The sequence below is a fragment of the Chelonia mydas genome, chromosome 10 (assembly GCF_015237465.2).
Source record: "Chelonia mydas isolate rCheMyd1 chromosome 10, rCheMyd1.pri.v2, whole genome shotgun sequence".
Lineage (NCBI taxonomy): Eukaryota > Metazoa > Chordata > Testudines > Cheloniidae > Chelonia > Chelonia mydas.
Window position 1 is genome coordinate 35,597,059 of NC_051250.2, and position 11,913 is coordinate 35,608,971.

Sequence of the window (11,913 nt, forward strand, 5' to 3'; positions counted from 1 at the left end):
CTCTAGGTCACCCCCCATCAACACCTCAGTGGGCAAATGATGGTGCACCCCCACATCCTTGGGGCCCTCCTTGGCCCCCCATTTCAGATGTACCCTTGCCATGGGCACCTTGAATGGGGTTCTGCCCACACCCATCAGGGTCAGGTAGGTGTTGGGCACCACCCAATTTGGGGCCACCACCTCGGGCTGGGCCAGCGTCACCTCAGCACCCGTGTCCCAGTGTCCATTGACCTTCCTCCCATCCACCTCTAGGGGTACAAGACACTAGCTCCACAGGGACAGCCCCGTGCCCACCCTTTAAGCTGAGAACCTTGAGTCAGGAGCATCCAGCTCCCCAGAGGAGCTGGTCTAGGAAATTCCTCCCTCCTGAGCAGCTGGCAAGCTGCCAGCTTCCCCTGCCTGGGAAGCCTGCCCCTCCTCCGGGTGGGTCCCCACCCAGTTAACCCTGTGTGGGTTCAGTCTGCTCAGTCTGCCCTTGAGCTTTGGGCACTGGGTCTGTACGTGGCCTCTCTGGCCACAGTAATAGCAGTTCATGTTCCATTGGTCCCCTCAAGCCAGGCGGTTGGTCCTGATGCCAGTTGTTCCCCTTGGGAGGGAGTTCTCCACATTCCCCCTTTGGGGGGTCCCAGGGTGACTTTCTGCATCATCATGGGCTTATTCTTTTGGGACTCTTCCTTTCCACCCCCTGAACGGCTGTCCACAAACTCATCAGCCAGCTGCCCTGTGCTCTGCAAGTCCTCTGGCTTTTTGTCCACCAACCATATCCTCGGGTTGGATGGGCAATGTTCATACAGTTGCTCCAGTACAATCAGTTTAACCATGTCCTCCTTAATCTGGGCCCCAAGTGCCCACTTGCGGACATATTCCTCCATTTGGAGGATCAGTTCTAGATATGTGTCCTCAGGGGTTTTATGCTGACTCCGGAACTTTTTCCGATTCATTTGGGAGTCATCCAAATTTGCATAGCAGGGCCTTTTTGAACAGTTCATAGTCCCCTGCCTCCACCCCTTCCATTTGGCTGTACATCCCCACGGCTTTGGGGTCCAGTAAGGGGGTGAGAAACTGGAGCCTGTCTGCAGCTCACAGGCTTTCTCAAAGGCAATCAGGAATTCGTCTATGTCCTCCCGTTCCTTAAACTGGGGCAGGATGTGCTTATCAAAGCTCCATGCAGTCTTGGATCCCCCCCTCACTCGCAGCAGCAGGGGGCTTTCTGCTCCTCAGCCTTGCCAACTCCAGTTCATACTGCCGCTATGTTTCCCAATCCTCCCGCTCCTCCAGTTCATGCGGCCGCCGTTTTTCCCGATCCTCCAGCTGTTTCAGTTTTAACTCCCTCTCCCATTCCAAACCCCTCAGCTCCAGAGATGGGGAGCTCTGCCGTGAGGATCCCCTGCTGGCTGCAGGGGTCACGGTGCCCTCTGTGTTCGCCAGGCTCCTTCCAGCCCCTCTCATAGGTAGGTGGGACCTTGGAATGCCCTCGGCAGCAGTTTGACCCCTCCCAACTGGGACAGACACCGGTGCCCGCGCTGCATCTGCCAGGTTGCTTCTCTCAGAGACAGGGATTGGCTCCTCTGAGCGATCCTCCTCCTCCAGCTGGGCCATCGGCTGTTTTTTGGTGAGCCTTGCAATGCGCAACCCTCTCTGCTTGCACAGCTCGACCAGGTCCCTCTTAAGGCGATGGTTATACATCTTCCCACTGTTCCCAAGTTGCTGTGGACTTGCAGACTTGTGCTCTCAGTTTCCCATGGTTTCCAGGAAGAACCCCTACTGTGCCAGCCCTTCTCCAGGTCACCACCTCTCTCCCAGGGTCAAGCCGCAGACTCCTCCGCCCCTGGAATTGCTCACCAGGGGTACCCCGTTACTGCAACAGTCCTTCTGGCTGGTCACACCCTCCCAGGGGTTAAGTGTAGCTTCTCTGTCCCCCAAAACTGCTCCTCTCTGAGCCTTCAGCATGCCTGATCCTTGTTAGTCCCCCTTCATTTTACTGCTCCCCAGTCACTTACTGCAGGAAGCGCCATCCACAGGGTGAAGTACATCCCACCACTGCCACCAGTGGTCATGGACTGTGGGGGAGTCAGGGCCCTGCACCCGCCACTTCCTGTGATTCACTGTGACTCTCAGCCAGCCAGTAAAACAGAAGGTTTATTAGACGACAGGAACACAGTCCAAAACAGAGCTTGTAGGTACAGGAAACAGGACCATTCAGTCTGGTCCATCTTGTGGGGTAGGGAGCCCAGATCCCGGTCTCCGTTTCCCCAGTCAGCTCCAAACTGAAACCCCCTCCAGCAGTCCCACCCAGCCACACACCCCGGCTCCTCCTCCAGCCTTTGTCCAGTTTCCTGGGCAGAAGGTGTCACCTGGCCCCAACCCCCTCCTGGGCTCAGGTTACCTGCTCACATATCATCCCTCAAGTGAAGTCACACCCTGATATCCCATCACCATCCAGCACCAATGCAGACAGTACCAGTAAAACTCCCATGCACCATTCCCAGGTCAATACTCTCCACTCCCTACTCCGGCACAGAGGGCGCTGTCCATGTCTGGGGAGGAGTGCGGGGCGCCGGCATGGTTCTCTTTGGGGTGTGGGGGAGCTGCTGTTTTCTGGGGAGGGAGGTGGGGGGGTGCTGTTGTCTGGAATATTTTTATGATGCCAATGTGTGCCTCATTTTCCCTCTGTAATTTTCCCCAGCGGGGGGAGAAGGGTTATGTTTGCTTTGGGCCGGTGCAGGAGACGTGAGGTGTGCGGCTCGCCTTGCAGTCTGGAGTGCAATGAATGGGCCGCTAAGGAGCTGGCTGGAACCTGCTGAAAGTGACCCCGTATCAGCATCCCAGAACATTCACACCCAGCAACTAGCCCCTGGGAGGAAGGAGGTTTCCCTCCCTGCCACCTCTCAAGACTCCAGCATGAGTGGGTGTCTGGAAGAGGCTGGCTGCTCCCACCTGGCACTGTCAGACAGGGACAGAGCCTAAGATGGAGGCGCTCCCGCTTAGCTGCGGCATGCTGTGGGTTGGTCAGCTGGAGGATGCTTTAAGCAACATTTCTCCAGGCTAAGCTCGGGACTCCCCATCCTAGGTTCCAGCTGCCCACTGAACGTGACTGCTTTGCAGACGCTGCCTGGCATGAGGGTTCCTGAGAATACTTGCTGTGGTACATTAGTCCCTGCAGAGCATGGCAGTCTCTGACCAGGAGTCTACAGCTGTGGGACTTGCCAGGCAGAGCTCCCGGGATGAAGCAGGGGGGCTGGAGCCCGAAGGCTCAATCTCAGAGATGCTGAGCTTATCGGCCTGCCCTTAAGGAACATTGGAGCCACATGAGGGGCTGGCACACTGATGGACTCCTCCAAGGGACTGTTTGACAGCTGGGGCACAGCCCAGACACCGGGGGTCCGGGACAGTAACACCCCAGCCGATAGTCCGCCGTTTTGGGAAATGTTTTAGGCATCAAAGGGCAGAATGTGAGCTATTTTGGTGAAAACTGGAAAACCACAAAAGCCTTAAACTGCTGCTCCCTGTTCTCCCTGCTGAGCTCTGCCTGACCGCTGTGGGGCAGAGGCTCAGCTGGTGAGGGGGAGGGGGGCAGTGGGAGAAGAGAACAAAGGAGGTTTCATTCTTCCCTCCCTCCCAGTGCACTGTCTCCCCAAAACCTGCGCCATGGGGGAGTGAGAGATAGAGTGGGTGCCAGCCGTCTGCTCTTCCCTTCCCAGCAGGGGCGCGTGTAGCCCATAGGATTATTTTGCTAGCTATTATATCCTACTAATCCAGCCAGCCGTATCAAATAATATGTTTCTCTTTCTGAATTAATCCATTTCATATATGATTCTTCTAGGTTATCAGTATTAATTCCTATGAAATTAGGATGTGTTGAGGCATATGATATGTGTTTCCTAATAATTATACATAGAAAAAGTTTTGCTGAAATGCAAGAAGCCTACTGGCTTGTATCCGGTAAGATCCGCTAAATAGCTAAAAGTATGATCAGTTGAGAGTAAGTCAGTATAAAAGCTGGCAACCTTTGGTACAGATAGAAATGCTCCCTGAACTTTGGTGAACCAAAGGAAGGAACTACACACAACACTGAACAAGTTTATCCGGCGTCTGCAACCAGTTGGTAACCGCAGGGTATACCACAAACCTGGAAGTCACCAAGAGAGCCTACGATAGCAGTTTTTGGAGTGAGACAATACTTATTAATATGTAGAGAATAAGTGTCATAATCCACTAACCTATAGGCTAAGGGTACCCATAAATTTCTTAGGGTATGGAAATAAGATTTGGGTATAGTAGGTTGGGCCTGAATTACATAGTGTCAGGATCCTATAAAATACCATGTAAGGATATCTTAGGGAGCTCTTTCTTTTCTTTGTTCTACCTATCATTCTATCTTCTGTCACGCTATCAGCTCAGCTTGTGTAGTGTAGTATAACTATTCAACAGTCCTAACTATTGGGGAAGCCAGAACCACCGTGTTATCGGGCATGCCAGGAGTAAGGTTGGTCCTTCACCTCCTATTACCGGATCCTCAAGGAAGGGTATGAGTATGTTAGGTTAAGGTATTTATAATAGAAATGTTACTACCAGGAGTTTTGGAATTCTTTTACTGTTTTACAGTCACAAGTTTCACAGCATTTATTATTCTTTTGTTAATCTCAATAAAGCTTTTATCAATTTGGTATTGTCCTCAGTGTAAGTGTTTTTGCCAAGCACCCTGAGAGTCTTCTCCCGATATAGAACTCTCTGAGTTCTCAGACCCTGTTGTCTGAATTGGACAAGAACCTATAAATCTTCTGGTCAGATGCGACCAGTGGCGAGCCATAACAACTAACCCATACAATTCAGGTCAAAACGGGGTAAGAAAGCTACTGTGGAGGGGGGAAAAAAAGAAGAGCCACAAGAGCCCCTGCTAAGCAGGGCAATGGGGGAGCCATGGCATGGATGGGGGCACAGATGCCTGGTATGGGGGAGTTGCAGGGGATTCCAGAAATAGAGCGGATGGCAGAGGAGTCCCCAGGAAGCCTGGCAAGGGGTGAAGGGATGCAAGGTGCACCTGGTGCAGGCAATGAGCTTGGCCGACAAATGCAGTGAAGTTTGTGATCCCCCAGATGAGCGTTTCTCAGGTGGGGGCAGGTGTTTCTTGTGGCCACAGCCTCCTGGGCTGTGATATGGGAGTGGGGAAGCAGTGGCCCCCTCCCCGAGGGCTGCCAGCCGGGGTTGGGCCCCGCCCCTTCTAGAGACACAAACGCTGAAGAAGTCAAGAGCCAGTGAGTTCCCCACCTTCTCGGGCATGGTGGAGTTGAGCGTTAGCCCTGGGGTGACAGGGCCCAGGCTCTAGCCTTGGGGCTTCAGGCTCCATCTCTGGGCCCCATCCCCCGGCCAGGCAGCAGCGGGCTCTGACCCTGAGCTCATGCCCCCTCCCCCGCATCACCTCTGGCCCCAGGCTTCGGCCCAGTGGTGGCAGGGTACATACCCCAGCTGCAGGGCTTCAGGCCCCAGGCTCCAGCCTCAGGGCTTCAGACTCAGGCCCTGGAATCCGGCTATGGGGCTTTGGGCTCAGGCCTCCGCCGTGCAGTGGCTGGTGCCATCCCCAGCCTCCAGCCCTCCTATTGCTCTTGGCCCCTGCTCAGGGCTGGCTCTAGGTTTTTTACTGCCCCAAGCAAAAAAATGTTTGGCTGCCCCCCACCCCAGCCCTGGGCTCCCCCCTGCACCCCTCTACCACCCCAGCCCTGGGCTCTCCCCACCCCCACACCGGCACCCCCTGCTGCCCCAGCCCTGGGCTCCCCCGCACCAGTGCTTACTCCACCCACTCCCCCCTCGCCTCCAGCCGGTCTGGCATTGGCAGTGTAGGGGTAAGCAGCGGGGCTCCCGGGCCACGCCTCAGCCCAGGGTCCCTCCAGCTGGGGCTCCCGCCTCCAGGACCGGCCGGGACCCGGGAGGGCAGAGCCGGGGGGACCACCCCAGCAGGGGGCTGAGGAGCCGGGGCAGGGCAGCCCCAGAGGGAGCGGAGCCCTGGAGAGCGGGACGTGGGCCCCGCACAGCAGTGCCCTGGGCACCAGTCCTCTCTATGGTCCCGCTGCTGCTGCTGCTCCTGGCCGCCCTGCCGCAGCCCCTGGGCGGCTTGGCCTGCTTTGCCCAGCCCCAGCTGTGGCGCTGGGGGCGGCCGTCCTCCAGCACCTGCAGGGGGCTCCTTGCGCCCTGCGGGGCAGCCCCCTGCCCGAGTGTCCCAGTCCTTTTGCCACCCCAAGCAAAAAAAAAAAAAAAAAAAAAAGATAGCCCGAATGCTGCCCCTGAAAATGTGCTTCCCCAAGCACATGCTTGGTTTGCTTGTGCCTAGAGCCGGCCCTGCCCCTGCTGTCTCCCTACCCAACTCTCGATCCCGGGCTTTATTTGTCCCCAGGCTGAGTAAGTCTGCTGCTGTGAAAAGTGATACTTGTATGTTAATATCACTTTTCACAGCAGACTTACTAGTCAGCAAGTCTTAAAAAAAAAAAAAAAAAGCAACAACAAAAAAGACAAGCAAAGCACCTTATTCGTGTTTCTATTTTGTGTAGGTCCGGGAAAGAATAAAGATAACTGTGCATTATTTGTATTATTGAGTCTGCAAAAGTGAATTAAGTATTTTAGGAAAAACCGTCAGATCGGCCATGAGCAAGAGTTGGTGTCCGCACTGAAAGACCACCAAAAAATGTGTAGTGAGAATCCCTGCCCTAGTTTATCTCCAAAATGCGCAGAACCAGCCCCACCCCGGATCCTGGGGAGTGCTGGCACTTCTGGCTCCTGCATCATGCCCACTGGGCTATCAGGCATAGGCGCTCAGAGTTTCATCCAAACTCCCAGGAGCACAGTTCCCCCAGCACCATGCTGGCTCCTGGGTAAGGGCAGCCCCTGCTGAGTCACCCCCACAAAGAGAGAACCACCCCATCCCTGCATAGTGCTGAGACCTCCCTGGGCTCAGCCCCTGCGGAGCAATCTGGTAACACCAGCGCCACCTCCCGTGCAGGGGGCAGTTGGCCTCCAGCAACCCCCACTTCCAGCGTGCATTCGCCAGCTCCTCAGAGGAGTCCCAGGCTACGGAAGTTCAGCTCCAGGACATGGCGCCCTCCATGCTCCAGGCTGTGCTGTCTGTACGTGGAGACCCTGTCGAGGGCAGCGCATGTGCCTAGGAATTTTCATGGCATGTGACGCCGGACGAGGCTGGGGCACTTCATGGCATGAGCCCTCCGCAGGGAGTCCCCAGGATGGGACACCGGGGGAAGCCTCCTCCCCCACCCCCCAGAGGGGCTGTGCACCCCACCCCTGCAGTCAGCAGTAACCTCAGCCAGCGGGTAACACAAATGGATTATTAGTGGTTGGGGACACAGCATAGAGTGGAGCTCGTTAGCACAGAAATTAGGAATATTCAGCAAAGTCCATCCTAACGGGAGGGCGGAGAACCCCAAGGCCACAGCTCTCCCCTCTCGAGTTCCCCAACTGCAGATGGACTAGCTTCCAGCAGCTGAGCCTCAGTTATTCCCAGCTGCCCTCCTCCATTCTCTTTCTCTTTCCCGGGCAAGCACATCCCCTGGCCTACACCTCTGGCTCTGATCTCCAACACCTCCAGCAGGCTGTCGCAGAGGATGGGGCCCAGCCATAAGTTGCCAGGATACAGAGTGTCGTCCATTGTCTGTGCCCAGGCAACCAGCCAGCAGTCACACCTGCCTGCTAGGGGTCTCTGGAACGATCACACGCCCTTATCCCACCACCTATATACTTGCGTAATACACCAGGGAAACTGAGGCACACACTCTATTCAGACAAAATATTAAAAATATTCCCACTTCATCACACCCTCCCACCAGACAGACCAGAACCGGCTGGGACATCTCCGCCTTCCCTCCCCTCCCCCAGAGAGGCTGGGACCATCTTCCCCCTTCCCTCCTCCACAGAGACCGGGACCGGCTGAGACATCTTCCCCCTTCCCTCCCACCAGAGAGGCCAGGACTGGCCGGGACATCTCCCCCCTTCCTTCCCCCATAGAGACCGGGACCGGCTGAGACATCTATCCCCTTCCCTCCTACCAGAGAGGCCAGGACCAGCCAGGATGTCTACCCTCTTCCCTCCCTCCAGACAGACCAGGCCAGGCCGGGCCATCTTCCCCTTCCTTCTCACCAGAAAGACCGGGACCGGCTGGGATGTCTCCCCACTCTCCTCCCCTCCCCTACCAACAGAGAGACTGGCACTGTGAATGTGTAGTAGAGTCTAGGGCCAAGGGGAGTGGGCTGCCCTGCCGCACTTCATTGTGGTCCTGGCAGGAGCCAGTAACCCCAGGGAGGTGAGGGCCTGGGTGATGGGCTGGTGATGTATCCCAGCCCAAGGTCCTTTTGAAAAAAACGGCGCCTGACTCCAGACACGCACCTTTTCAATATCCCCTGAAGGGTGGGAAGTTTAATAGAGCCACAGATAAACTACACAGACATTGCTATGGACTGTACAGGTGAGCCAGTGTCTCCACAGGATCTCATCTCCCCCTGCAGAGCAAGGCTGGGGGCACACAGGGTTTTCCCTCATGCCCCTTGCTCTCCTAGATCCAGCCCCACTGAGCAGAGGCCACTGTCAAGCTTCCTGCACTGCATCTGTAACCTAGCACAGGCATCAGCCCACCCCGTGTCACAGCTCTCGCCTGTGTCCTGGTGTATATTGCGCAGTACACGGCAGCCCCCAGGAAGAAGCAATGGGTTTGTAGGCAGCACTCTCTTGCTTTCAGCCTGCCCCGGGCACACTCCCCTACCATCCAGCAACTGCTCTGGGGGTGGCTGAGCCTTCTACTGCCAGGTGCTCTCTCCTCAGGGTTCAGACACCCACGCAACAGTGGCCACCAGACACCCCATCGATAGCCATGTCATGTGGGGGGACCAAAACCCCTTCTTGTCCAAATGGGTAAATGCCAGATCTCTGGAATGCTCTGGTACCATGCGCCTGGCCGGAGTGTCCCATGCTGTGTCCACGAACCCCGCCTCTGTGGTTGACCAAAGGCTATGTAACAAGGGAGCAGTATGCTTTCCAGCAGCCATATTCCTGTGCTCCTTGTGCTAGGCAGACCGTGGGAACAGAAGTGCCACGAATAGGCAGACCACGGGCCAAATCCAGACTGCCAGATGCTTTTGAATGGACTGTGAAATCTTTTTACTTACTTATTATCATTATAATTGTTATTATTTTTTAAAATTTTCTCTGGAATGTGGACCTTGACTATACCTTGACCAACAAATTTGGACCTTGACAAAAAATAATTGACTACCCCTGCCCTACTGAGTTCGGGAAGGCCATCTGCTCAAAGCCAGCCAGTATTTCGGGGCCCTTAGTAATTGCCACCACCCGTGGGCAAACCACAGGAATAATCACCTCCCAAACTTCCATCATAACACCAACGGTTGGCTTGTCACCACCAAACTGACCAGCCACCGACCTACAGCAGTCTGGGGTGGCCAGCTTCCATATGGCAATGGCTACCCGTTTCTGGACTGGTATGGCCTCCCTGCATTCTGGGGCTCAAGGGTCGGGCAAGCTCCTCACATGGAGCCTGTTTACTGACTTGGTGGGCTAAAAACACTTCCACACACGGGCCGAGGACAGACAAGTTCTCCCACAATACATTACAAAATAGTTCAGAGAGTGGCTTGGTTTAAAAATTGCCGGTTATGTGGAATCTGCCACAATCGTTGGCTGTTAAAAATGTGTGCCTTATTTCCAGTCTGAATTTGTCTGGCTCCAAATTCCAAAGATTGGATCTTGTTAGACATTTCCCTGCTAGATTGAAGAACCCATTATAAAATTTCTACTTCAAAGTAGGTACTTAGAAACTACGATCAAGTCACCCCTTAACCTTCTCTTTGCTAAGCTAAAGAGATAGAATTCCTTAAGTCTCACTGGTTTTCCAATCCTTTCATCGTTCTCTGAATCTCTCCAATGTTTCTAAATCCTCTTGAACTGTGGGCACCAGAACTGGACACAGGATTCCAGCAGCAGTCACACCCGTGCCAAACACAGAAGTGAAATAACTGCTCTGCTCCTACTCAAGGTTCCCCTGTTTATACATCCAAAGATCACATTAGCCCTTTTGGCACAGTGTCACATTGGCAGTTCACGTTCAGCTGATTGTCCAAGATGATCTCCAAGTCTTTTTCAGAGTTGCTGCTTCCCAGGATAGACCCCCCTACCCCATCCAGTGAGCGTGGCCTGCGTTCTTTGTTCCTCGCTGTACATTTACATTTGGCCATATTAAAACATACATTGTTTGCTTGTGCCCCATTTACCAAGTGATCCAGACCGCTCTGTATAGAGTGATTAGATGTCCTGATTTTATGGGGACAGTCCTGATATTTGGGGCTTTATCTTATAGAGGCTCCTATTTCCCCCAACCCCCTGTCCCGATTTTTCACACTTGCTAGTTGGTCACCCTAGCTCTGTATCAGTGACCTGTCCTCTTCATTATTTACCATTCCTCCAATGTTTGTTTTGTCTGCAAACTTTATCAGTGATGATTTTTTGCCTTCTTCCAAGTCATCAATAAAAATGTTAAACAGCGTAGGGCCAAGCTCCGATCCCTGTGGGAGCCCACTGGGGAAACACCCATTAATGAGGATTCCCTGTTTACGGTTACCTTTTGAGACCTGTCACCCAGCCAGTTTTTAATCCACTTAGTGGGTGCCAACATGTTAATTTTGAACTGTTCTAGTTTCTTCATCAAAATGTTGTGTGTTAACAAGTCAAATGCTGCACAAAATTCTAAGTACTACATCAACACTATTACCTTTATCAACCAAATGTGTAAACACATCAAAAAAAGATATCAGGTTAGTTTGAGTGGATCTATTTTCTATAAACCGATGCTATTGGCATTGATTATATTACCCTCCTTTAATTCTTTATTGATTGAGTTGGGTACCTACCATTCCATTATTTTGCCTGGGATCAATGCCAGTCTGACAGGCCTACAATTATCCAGGGCATCCTATTTACCCTTTTAAAATATTGGCACAACATTAGCTTTCTTCCAGTCCTCTGGAACTTCTACAGTGTACTAAGAATTATCGAAAATCAGCATTAATGGGTGAGCCAGCTCCTTGGCCAGCTCTTTTAAACTCCTAGATGCAAGTTACCTGGATCTGCTGCTTTAAAAGTAGCTGCTGTTGACATCCTCCTTAGTCACTGTTGGAATAGAAAGTATTTCTCACCATCCTATAACATGAATACATTATCTGGCATTTTTCCAAATGGAAAACAGAAATATTTATTGAATGCTTTGGCCTTCTCTACATTATTATTATCAGCTCTACCATTTCCACATAGTAAGGGACAAATACCATTGTTAGGTTTCCTTTTGTTCTGAATATTCTTTAAATGTGCTTTTATTGTCCTTAACTTGGCTGGCCATAGATATTCTCCTTGTGTTGTTTTGCTTCCTTTCGCAATTTTCTACAATTCCTAGCGTCTAATTTATATTTTCCCCCAGATGATACATATTGTATTTTTTTATAGCTGCTTTCACATCTCCTCTAAGCCAGGTTGTTTGGGGTTTTTTCACCTGTGTAGCCTTCTTTGCAGCTTGGAGAATGTTGGCTTTTTGGGCATCTACTACAATGTTCTTATACAACTTCAAAATATGATTTACAATTTTCTGATTAAATCCTTTCCCCCAGTTCATTTGACTCGTCACTGTTTTCAGCTTTGTGAAACTGGCTCTTTTAAAGCACAAGTGTAGATACAATTATGCTGGTTTGGACATTATTCTGTTTGCAAATGACAAATGTAATCAAGTCATGATCACTGGCACCTAAGCAATGATCAATAAGCCCAAGATGCTGCTCCTTAACAATATAATAAAATAAAATAATAATAAGACCCAGCTCTTATCTAGTGCTTTTCATCACTAGACCTCAAAGT